This window comes from Taudactylus pleione, unplaced genomic scaffold (genome assembly GCF_031769625.1).
Source record: "Taudactylus pleione unplaced genomic scaffold, aTauple2 ptg000114l, whole genome shotgun sequence".
Classification (NCBI taxonomy): domain Eukaryota; kingdom Metazoa; phylum Chordata; class Amphibia; order Anura; family Myobatrachidae; genus Taudactylus; species Taudactylus pleione.
In genome coordinates this window covers 14,716,208-14,728,554 of record NW_028284516.1, presented here as the reverse complement: position 1 = coordinate 14,728,554, position 12,347 = coordinate 14,716,208, and positions in this window count along the sequence as shown.

Here is a 12,347-nt window from a genome sequence, read left to right as displayed (position 1 = left end):
GCCGGTTCACTGGTTGACTTTCCTTGGACCACTTTCGGTAGGAACTAACTACTGCTTACCGGGAACCCTTGCCGTTTTGGAGAAGCTCTGACCAAGTCATCTAGCCGGCGCGATTTTGCCCTTGTTGAAGTCGCTCAGATCCTTACACTTGCCCATTTTTCCTACTTCCAACACATCAACCTCAAAAACTGACTCTTCACTTGCTGCCTAATATATCCCTCCCCATAGCAGGTGCCATTGTAACACACTATTTACTTCACCTGTCAGTGGTTTTAATGTTATGGCTGATAGGTGTACATCCCCCATTTGAAGTATAGGTCTATAATAAGGCCATCCTAGACAGTGATGTGTCTGTCATGGGTGCAGGGTGTGAAGTGCCTCTCCTGCGGTTCATCTGTTTCCCATGCTTCTCGCGTGGCACCATCTTGTTAATGATGTATTGAGAGAGATGACGCCACACAGGAGCTAGCAAAGCCTCACGGTGTGCTAGAGACTTTGCCCTCTTCTGTGCACGCGCCATCTTTTAGAATTTATCACCTAAAAGAAGTCGCAGTGGGATAAGTATAGGGAGCCAGCGCATGCCATGCAGAATGGGGGGGGGCTTGCTGCTCACCGGTCCCCCCAGTTCTTCATAGATACGCCCCTGGTTCAAGATCTACCTCAAGTAGCTAATGTATATGTGCACTACAGGCGTGGAAGCTTGTTTTAAGCAATCACCTTTTGACCTCTCTTTTATGTTATATGCAGATTGTCAGCAACGTGGTCCAATGAATGAATGGTGCTTTATAAAATGGTGGTTGACTATAAGTGTAATCACTGCATTGTTATGATCTAGTGCTAAATGGTAATGGAGCTATCACAACTGATTTCATGTTTTATTATATGTATCATTTTATATTATATGTTTTATTATATGGGGACTAACTTAAGAGTCATCAGTCTTGGTGTTTTTACATAGCTGCATACTTCCTTACTCGGGCAGCCCCCCACAGGGAATACAGGGAATCGAGAAAGGTAGGGAGGGGGCATATTTGCCAACTCTCTATCATTGTCAGGGAGACTCCCTGAAATAGCAGTAATCTCCCTGTCTCCCTGAAGAGTCCAGCAATCTCCCTGATTGCACCTTATCCCCATTATGAAGTTGTTATATTAAAAAAACAGATATACTGTATATATACATTCAAATGGGATCATTAGTATAATTTCCCTGAATTGGTTATAAGGCACAATGATCCCTATGGCTACATGCATTTTCTAAAAAGTATTAGTGTGATTTCATCAACAGGTAGATCTTACTAACTGCTTTTGTGTCATTTACATAGTCAATTTTATGACACGCCTCTCAGATGTAGCAGTACACGCCCACTTTAATGCGCGCTCATAGGTGTTGCTTTCACAATCTCCCTGAAATGCTTTTTCAAAAGTAGGCAAGTCAGAGCCGTAAATAGACTTTTTGGTGCCCTGTGACAGAGAGAGCATTTACGCACCCCCCCATTTTTAAATAGGGACATAAGATAGTGCACCTGATTGACAGTCTGCTGCCATTTGTGGGTGGGGAGGGGCCATGGCCTCATGTGGAAGGGCCAGGAAAGAGATAGGGGAGGGCAGGAGATCCTGCGGATAAAAGAAGAGGAAGTGAGAATGATGATAAACAGGAAAATTGACAGGCTCAAACAGTGCACCCTGCCCTGCTGTGCCCTGTGCCATGGCACTGGTCGCACCACCCTAGTTACAGCCCTGAGGTAAGCATGGGAGGGGGCTGGTCTAAAATAATGTGAATCTCGTTGTTTTAGCCCTGCCCCATGGACCCGTGACTTGTGGCATTTTGTTGTGGCAGGGGTGGGGCCAAATGACATGTGCTACATGGTTACCGGGCGATTTATCAGTTGATGAATAGGCCCCATAGGCACTAACTGATTTGTTATCAGAGCCTTATTGTTATTACACAGGCAGTAACAGAACTGACTAGAATGCCTGGCAGGACCAGATTAACAATGGGGCGGATGGAGCTAAAGCTCCAGGGCTCCACATAAACATAGGCCTATCAGCATGATGATGGGCCCCACACAATGGAGGTTAATTGTATTTCTATTTTGTTTACAAAACTTTGCAAAATATCGGTTGGTCAGTCGGTTCTGTGTACACACAAGCAGATGTGAAAGATATATCTTTCAGATATCTTGCATCTGCGCAGACGATGGTGAACTGACACTGCTGCTTTATTGTTATTATACAGGCACTAACTGAAGTGTCACTGCTGCTTTATTGTTATTATACAGGCACTAACTGAAGTGTCACTGCTGCCTTGCTCTTATTATACAGGCACTGACTGAAGTGTCACTGTTGCCTTGCTCTTATTATACAGGCACTAACTGAAGTGTCACTGCTGCCTTGTTCTTATTATACAGGCACTAACTGAAGTGTCACTGCAGCCTTGTTCTTATTATACAGGCACTAACTGAAGTGTCACTGCTGCCTTGCTCTTATTATACAGGCACTAACTGAAGTGTCACTGCTGCCTTGTTCTTATTATACAGGCACTAACTGAAGTGTCACTGCTGCCTTGCTCTTATTATACAGGCACTAACTGAAGTGTCACTGCTGCCTTGCTCTTATTATACAGGCAGTAACTGAAGTGTCACTGCTTCCTTGTTCTTATTATACAGGCACTAACTGAAGTGTCACTGCAGCCTTGCTCTTATTATACAGGCACTAACTGAAGTGTCACTGCAGCCTTGCTCTTATTATACAGGCACTAACTGAAGTGTCACTGCAGCCTTGCTCTTATTATACAGGCACTAACTGAAGTGTCACTGCTGCCTTGTTCTTATTATACAGGCACTAACTGAAGTGTCACTGCTGCCTTGTTCTTATTATACAGGTACTAACTGAAGTGTCACTGCAGCCTTGCTCTTATTATACAGGCACTAACTGAAGTGTCACTGCTGCCTTGCTCTTATTATACAGGCACTAACTGAAGTGTCACTGCAGCCTTGCTCTTATTATACAGGCACTAACTGAAGTGTCACTGCTGCCTTGTTCTTATTATACAGGCACTAACTGAAGTGTCACTGCTGCCTTGTTCTTATTATACAGGCACTAACTGAAGTGTCACTGCTTCCTTGCTCTTATTATACAGGCACTAACTGAAGTGTCACTGCAGCCTTGCTCTTATTATACAGGCACTAACTGAAGTGTCACTGCTGCCTTGCTCTTATTATACAGGCACTAACTGAAGTGTCACTGCTGCCTTGCTCTTATTATACAGGCACTAACTGAAGTGTCACTGCTTCCTTGCTCTTATTATACAGGCACTAACTGAAGTGTCACTGCTGCCTTGTTCTTATTATACAGGCACTAACTGAAGTGTAACTTCTGCCTTGTTCTTATTATACAGGCACTAACTGAAGTGTCACTGCAGCCTTGCTCTTATTATACAGGCACTAACTGAAGTGTCACTGCAGCCTTGCTCTTATTATACAGGCACTAACTGAAGTGTCACTTCTGCCTTGTTCTTATTATACAGGCACTAACTGAAGTGTCACTGCTGCCTTGTTCTTATTATACAGGCACTAACTGAAGTGTCACTGCAGCCTTCTTCTTATTATACAGGCACTAACTGAAGTGTCACTGCTGCCTTGCTCTTATTATACAGGCACTAACTGAAGTGTAAAACATAATAATGCAGGATACTTTCTTGGGAAGCATACTCTAACTGCATATAACACATTTATTTTTAAACTTTAAGGGTCACTCACAAATCTGTAGAGCAGTAAACACACATTGCATCATCTCTGCTGCTGCTAAGAAAATGTTTGTGTGGAAATATTTTTTTTTCAAAAGTAAATATTTGATATACAAATATTGTGTGTGTTTCTGTAATAAACTTTCCATATTTGTAGTGCAGGCCATACATGCTGTTACATTACTGTTAACACCACAACAATTAGCCCAATAATGTAACATGTATTTCTCAAAAATGACACCAATGCACAATAATGATCCTATGCGAATCAGTATTATGCTCACTCTGCAATGTTAGCATCAGTAAGTAGAGTATTAAACAAGATAACTAAGTTGGGATAAAAGTGGTCTGGAGAGCCACGTTATCCCTGTGCAGCTCACCGATATCCCGACACCTGAATCCCGAACAGGCCGCCGGCACCCCGAAGGTAGGTATCCGGCTTACCTGTAGTGTTAGCCTGGAGATGGGTGGGTTAGGTTCAGGCAGCCTCTGGGGGGGAAATTAGGGTTAGGCACCTCCCGGGAGGGTTAGGGTTAGGCTGCGGGGAGGGGGGGGGGTAGGGTTAGGCACCCCCCAGGGAGGTTAGGGGGGAGAGGGGGAGGGTTAGGGTACTTACCAGGCGTAGTCTGGATATTTTAGAGATGGACAGTATTGCACAGCCGCACAGAAGCAGCTGTGCAATATCATCCAAAATGTAAATGCAGCAGGAGGTGTCTGTATGCAATAGACACCTTCTTGCTGCATTTGCGATCTGAGTGCAGCGTCCATAGATGCTGCTTCGGATCGCCGTCAAGATGGTTTCCATTGGCCAGGCTGCCTAAGCTGAAGTTTACCTTAGCCTGGCCGGTGCCTGGTCACATGCAAGGCCAGGAAATCTGCATTCATTGGCACAGACCCTGGCCTCGTCGCCTCGGAAAACGAAGGCGACACCCCCCTGTTTCCGGGAATGGTGGCCAGCCATGCTCCCGTTCCGCCCACCAAACGCAGCATGTCAATCATGTTGTAGTCAGGGGAGATTGTGAGCGAGATCATAGGACCCCTTATGCACATGCACAGAACAGTCCTTGCACCAATGCTGACCTCTAATCAACGGAGATGTACACTAACCATTGGGTTTTCCATACATCTCTGAAACAGGCCCTGTCTAAGTAAGTTCACCAAATGTCAGAAATTAAGAGGCCGGGGCCGACCCACCGGGAATCTCCGGATTGGTCTTGCACTAATAAATGAACGCATGCCTGGGGGAGCGCTGACCCCCAGGGATACGTGCATTTATCAGTACAGACCAATCCGGGGGTTCCCGGCGGGTCGGCCCCGGCCTCTTAATTGGGTCACTATATGATATCATTCTTATCAATATCAGTCCATGAGTGCCCCATATCAGGAATCTTTTTTTCTTTTCTTTCTGGATAGGATTACCATATCTGCAAGGGTAACAATTGCAAATCTGCCTGTGTGCATACATCATATATCTATAGCCTGCGTGCATACATCATATATCTATAACCTGCATGCATACATCATATATCTATAGCCTGCGTGCAGCTTTGCAATTACGATCCTTGCAAAATCAGGCCCTGAGTGTAAATTAACAGACATAAAAAATATTGAATTCATGCCCTGTCAGGGACTGTCTGGCCCAATTGTCCCACTAAGCCATCAGCCCTTCTGAGTTCTGACGTGCGCCAGATGGCCAGTCCTGACCTGTGCACTATTATACCCTGAGCCACACATTTTTTGGGGAGGCAAAATTCATGGTTGTTTTAAGTGCCCAAATTGTAGGTACCTCAACACATGTAACACTGTTAGCCACCCATTTTGAGGAAAAATATTTAAATCAATCATTACCTGACATGTACTACATGATTTGTTACATATCTCATCTCTTGCCCTTGTGAGCACTTTGCCCAAACTGTGCATAGTCTGGCTACATTGAGGTATAAATTATAGATCATGTGCCAGCTATGCATAGTGGCAGCTATAGATGTAAACAGTTGTTAATATTGGAATGTAGTTGGATTTACTGACTAAGGCCCTGATTCAGAGGCGGACGCTCTGACAGAGCCGGTCAAGTACATCGCGACCATCGGGCTTGCGACGAGACCCTTGTGGTAGGGTCTCGTTGCCGCAAGCCCCAGGTGGATTTTGGCTCTAACAGAGTCGAAATCTCTCCCACTGACGTCACTCGTGATGTCAGTGGGGCCGCCCCCAAACGGAGGCATTCACATGGGAACGCCTCAGTTTGGGCAGCCACTCCCCTGGCCTACCCACCAAAGGGGGCGTGCTCTCACTCAACATCGACAGCACGCCCCCTTTGGTATGAGACCCGGAGCGATGGATTGCCCATCGCTATCCGGGTCTCGCACATGCGCACGAAGGAGCCGGCTCCGTCGTGCGCATGCGCTCTGGGCCACCCGGTCGCAAGCGCTCAGCGCTTGCGACCGGGTCTGAATCAGGCCCTAAATACCCTTAAGCTGCCCACACACATAGCGATATTTTACCTCATTTGGCCGATTTCGACGAATCGTGATGACAAATCGTGTAAAATATGCCCAAATTGTGAGTGTCCACTCATGATCACGATGCCAATGCACATCCCCGCTCGTCGTACATCGCATCTTCAGATCTGCTGTGCTGTAGGGCAGATTTGCCAATCTTGGACACAATGCACTGGATGCACGATAGATCTTAAGTCAGATTGGACATTTTTTACTCCAAACCGTGTGTAAGACTGCCGAGGAGCTGCTGGGGGAGTGTTCAGGGGAAATCGCACACATCGTGGGATCGTGACAGAATGAAACCCTGGGTCTACAATGTTTCTTATATGAGATCATCCTTTCATGAGATTGATTCTTTCAATCAAGATTTACATTGTTTCCATTATTGGCTTTGTTGTTTTTGTTAGCAGAGTCGATGTATGGGGACCATAGTTGATGTATAGGAACCATAACCTATTGGCAGAGTAGCCTAGCAATGTGGAGGGTAACGGTGTAAAGCTAGATATATTTATTATCCAGACAGATTTTCAACCAGGATGAAATACACTTGGCCAAAGTATGTGTTTGGGAATTGTGTGGTGTTAGGGGCAGTTAGTCCACACATGCAGGGCTGCCATCGGGGGGGACTGCCGGGACTGGAGTCCCGGGCCCGGATACACAGGGGGCCCGCCTGCACCTACCAACCTGCCACCACACTTAGGGGCAGTTAGTCCACACATGCAGGGCTGACATCGGGGGGGACTGCCGGGACTGGAGTCCCGGGCCCGGATACACAGGGGGCCCGCCTGCACCTACCAACCTGCCACCACACTTAGGGCCACCATCAGCAGGGGAACTGCTGGGACTGCCATCAGGGGTGACTGCTTGCCTGCTACCCGCTGCTGCCACTGCCCACTTTGTTTCCTAGCCTGCAAAAGTGGGGCGATGACCCGGCGGCCAGTGTGCGTGACGTCATGACGTTACGCTGTGCCGCACCGCTGATAGAGAGAGTGAAGTGGACAGAGGAATTACTGCTTGTCTGTAGAAGGTAAGTGTGGGGCAGCTGGGGCTGGGCTGGGACTGACTGGCTGGCTGGCTTTCTGGGGCTGGGCTGACACTGGCTTTCTGGGGCTGGCACTTGTTGTGGGTCTGACTGCTTGGGGCTGACACTTGCTGTGGGACTGACTGCCTGGGGCTTGGGCTCACTGTCTGGGGCTGAAGCTGACTGCCTGGGGCTGGGGCTCACTGGCTGGGGCTCACTGTCTTGAGCTGGGGCTCACTGTCTGGGGCTGGGGCTCATTGTCTTGGGCTGGGACTTGCTGTGGGGCTGGACTGGAGACAAGTGTTGGACAGCAGGGCTGGCCTGGAGAGACTGAAGGGGGCCAGAGGTGTCAAAATGTATAAGTAAGCCAATTATTGCTCAATTATCAAGGACATACACAGTATAATTATTAATACCCTATTTAAAATACTAATACCACATATAATTGCAGGTTTTTTTAAAGGGGGGGGCGGGGGCCCTGCCTATTTTGTCAGTCCCGGGCCCCACCATTTCTGACGGCAGCCCTGCACACATGGTACAACTTAACTAGTTCTCATGTTTAATGAACCAGGTAAAACAATGAGTAGCATAAGACACAGGGATATAACAGGTATAACAGCAGTGTAGAAGCAGCCTACAGTCTTTATTGTACAGGACATATAAAAAACAAAACATAAACAAAATCCTAGCCCATCTGGGCTCTAACTAGACAGTAGGTTCCCTCACTATCAGAAGACTAATAAGTTCTGCTCTTCCAGGTGTGAGACACTCAGCCACAACTAAAACCCAGCTTATAACAGCCATTTCCAGGTGCAAGCCCTAATGAGCCTGCTACCAGGCTGAAAGGCCCAACACCTGAAAGAGCCCTCCCTCTCCTCACATCCACACCCCCAGGACCCATTCCGGCTTTCCACCAAAGCCGACAATACTAGACTGTTTTTCCCAAACAGACTTCTCCTGGGGGTTTTAAAACACATAGGACAGGAATCCAGGACACACATAGTAGCCATACCAAACTTCTCTAGTGCTTCTATCACAATTTGTATGTACCTTGTAACCATTATTTTCTTTGTAACATTCTTTTTTAAGCATTGTACTCCTTTTGTAAATAAAGAATTCTTCATTAATATCATATCTGCTCCGAAATCTAGTCTTTAAAGAGCGTATTAATCTGTTAGGGTGATGCTACATCTATTGTTAATTACTAGAAGCAAGGGCGGTCTCAGCGAACTGTGGTCCTCATTCAGAGCCGGACGCTATCAGCCGTTCGCTCGTACGCATTCGATTGTTTTAAACCACGCATGCGTCCGGTTCTCATTGCGCATGTGCGGCCGGATCATTGCGGTCATTTTTCGTTCGCTCGTATACACAGCGAACAGGAAGTGACCTATGTCATTTGATTGACAGAATGTTCCGTTTATGGGTGGTAACGGGGCTGGAGATGAGAAAACGCAGGCGTGGCAAGGCGTTTTTTGGGCGTACATGTATTATCTTGTGCGAACGTCCAATGTGGACGCTATTTTGCACACGTCACTGTGTGATCCAATTTCCATTAAGACTGCTCGCTCAGCTTTGGGTCTGGTATAGTCTACCACAATGACGATGGTCTCCTCGTCCTTCCCCGGACTCATCGATGGTATTGCAATTAATCAAGTGAGGCAACAAAAACAATTAACTTTTAATTGCTATACAGCTTCTAAGGGGTTTCGCAAATAGACCTTTTTTAGTAGTTAAAAACCGAACGTAGGTGAACTACTCAGCTGCTAATTTCTGGGGCATACAATCAATTAGTTAACAAATGTTTGGTTTTTTGAGTGCTTTTTAATTTTGTAGACAAACAATATTGTACGCATGTTTTGTTTTTTTTTGGGACCAAGAAACCAATCGTCCTTTTTTTGGGGATAATTGTTAATTAACACTCATAAATTGATTTAAACCCTTATTTTTTAGGCAAAATATGAAATGTTTCTATTTCCGTTGTACTGTTGGTAAGTTTGTTAGAGGGATTACCTTTTAACCAGTTTGTGAATAAATCAACAATAGATTTTTGCAATTTTTTTTCCAAAGTGTAAAAATTTTTTGTTTATTTTTGTGTCAAGTTTTTTTAAAAGTAAACAGAATTTTTTTCATGGGACAAAATCTAAAAATAATTTTGCACACACATCCACAAAATAAGTGGCATTTGTACAGAATTAAAACAAATAAATACAATTCACAAGAAAGGAGAGGGAGGTTTTTGCCATGCAGGAATATGGGGCAAACACAGAGATGGATTGTGGGCAAATTAGCCAGTGCTGTCATCACCTTTTAGTCCGTTTGGCCGTGGGTTGGAGGGAGCCTGAACGGGTCCGGGAAGTCCTTCGGCTGGCCTGGCCAGAGGCAGATGTTGTGGCCTCTGGACTAGGCATAGGGCTAGGCACATTTGGAGGGATGGCTGTTGTTGTGCCAGAGGTGGAGTGTCCTGATGTTCTGGCAGGCAGGGAGGCCGGCTCCAACATGTGCTGGCGAACGAGCTGCTCCAGGGCATTTGCTATTCGCACTTTGGCCCCAGTATTTTCCGCAAGGGCCTTAGCAATGGTCACGTTGGCCGCAGCACTTTGCTCCAGGGCGTCCGCCACCCGTAGCAGATTGGCGTCCATCCTCAGCAGAATCTCGGTCTGCTGATCCGTTTTACCATTGAGAACAGTGAGGTAGGCCACTGCCTGCGAGGGGGAATGCCCTGGACCGTCTGCCACAGGGTCCCCAGCCGGATCTACTGCTTCCTCCCCTGCAGAGCCAGAAGAAAATCTGCGGCCAAAGCTCACCTCTGGAGCAGACTCATCCGCCTGTGTCTCTGTGAGAAAAAAGAGAAAAGAGTAAAATTATAATCTAGATATTGTTAAAAAAACATTTCGGAGTTGGTAACCTTACAACATTTACCTGGGGCAACATGAGGAGCCGCAAAGTCTGGCATGTCGGTATCCGTGTTCGACACGCCAAACACCTCCTCATCCTGCACACACCCCTGGGCCAGCTCCTCCAAATCTGTGAGCCCAAGTGACACAGGGGTGGGACCCCCACCTGTCCCCCCTGCATGCCTAGCCCTATCAGCCAGTTTTTGTTTAAACCGATATTTGAAGTCGCTCCATCTGTTGGTTTAAATTTTGGCATTATTCCTGCAGTATTTTGACCTGTAAACACTTTTTAATAAAATGTAGTTTTTACGTACCGGCGTTTGACCTCCCGGGTTGAATGTTCAAACTCACCACACCATTGACACCACTGGCTATGTCATTGCACATTTGCACCAAAACCTCCATCTCCTTCCTTGTGAATTGTGGCTGCCTTTTTTTTTTGGCCCTAGTTTGCCTACTAGGGCCAGCAGCCTCTTCCATGGCATCCTCCACACCTTTTTTTTTAAATGTTTAAAAAGATTTTTAGTAAAATGTTTTAAAATGTAATGTTAAACATACTCATTTTCCCATAAAAATAAAAAACACTTACATGATGCCTGTTGGCTAGTACTTTGCTGCTCTGTACTAATTTTTTTGGTCAATGTAGCAGAATGATTTTGGCCTTCAGTGATGTTTTTATACATGCGTCAGCATTATTCGGCCGCATCATTCCTTGTGTGCTCCTATTGTCTGTCCTTAATTTGAGCGGGAAAATAAAGCCTATTTATGGCTTGGTGTGACTTGAGTCGAGGTGGCATGTTTGGAGTGTTGGAGGATTAGTGGTGGTTGATTTTTTGCGATTGGTTTGAAGAAGGAGGACTGGTTTCTTTTGATATTTTAGCTTTTTTTCTTCGTTATTTTCCGTTAGCATTTTATTATCTTTTTCGGCTTTTTTGATTTGCATTTTTGAGTAAGTATTTAACAAAACCACCGTAAAAAAAAAAGGAAATAGTTTACATTGGTTTCTAATTTTTTTTTTTACAGTTATTTTGGCAGTGTCCGAGTGAAGTTTTTGAACTTTGGGATATTTGTCTGTTTTTGGTAAGTGTTTTTGGTTTCATGATTTTACAAATTCGATTTGTTGGTCTTAGCATATGTTTCGCTAAGTAAGGTTTTTTTTTCTGTGAACAATCATGTCTTACCACTAAATGTAGCGTACTATTTTGCGAACTAATGTATCCTTATTCATCTGTAAAATTAGCGTACTATTTAGCGACCTAATGTATCCTTATTCATCTGGAAAATTAGCGTACTATTTAGCGAACTAATGTATCCTTATTCAACTGTAAAATTAGCGTACTATTTAGCGAACTAATGTATCCTTATTCATCTGTAAAATTAGCGTACTATTTAGCGAACTAATGTGTTTTCAATTTTTCTGTGTAAAATCATGTCTTCCCACTAAATGTAGCATACTATTTTGAGAACTAATGTGTGCTCCCTTTTTTTAGAATACGAATTTTTTTTAAAATCCTAGTTTTAGAAAATTAATATCTGCAAAAATTTCTAATTTTGAAATGTAGGTTGATTTTCCCATGACACGTCCCAGGCCTGTAAGCATCTTTGGTTTTCTTGGAAAAGATAAGTATATTTTTCTTAACACATTTGTCTAAACCTATAACTACCTTGCTTAACATTTCAGGTTGATGTTGGTCGTATTATATTGGCCATGGTTCCAGAACCCGACCAACCTCAACTGCGTCCCAGGCGTAGGCCTCGTAGGCGTGCAAGGGCCCAGATATATAGAACACATGTCACCCTTTTTGGAATGCCAGATGATGAGGTGTTAAGGTGCTACCGTCTTCCGCCACAACTCATCATAGACACTCTCTCAATAATAGAGAGTGATCTTGAACGGCAAATTGACAGTCCTACAGCAATAACACCACTTACGCAATTAATGTCGGTGTTACATTTTTGTGCCTCAGGATCCTTTCAAACCACTGTGGGAATAGTTGCTGGAATTTCCCAATCCTCCTTTTCAAGGATCCCGAGGGCAGTGATGGAGGCCCTTTTCAAACACCTCCATCATTTTATTAAAATGCCATTAGATATGGGTTCCCTTAATGTGGCGAAGGCTAATTTTTATCAAATAGCAGGCTTCCCACACATCATAAGGGTTGTGGATGGCACTCACATACCACTTCAGC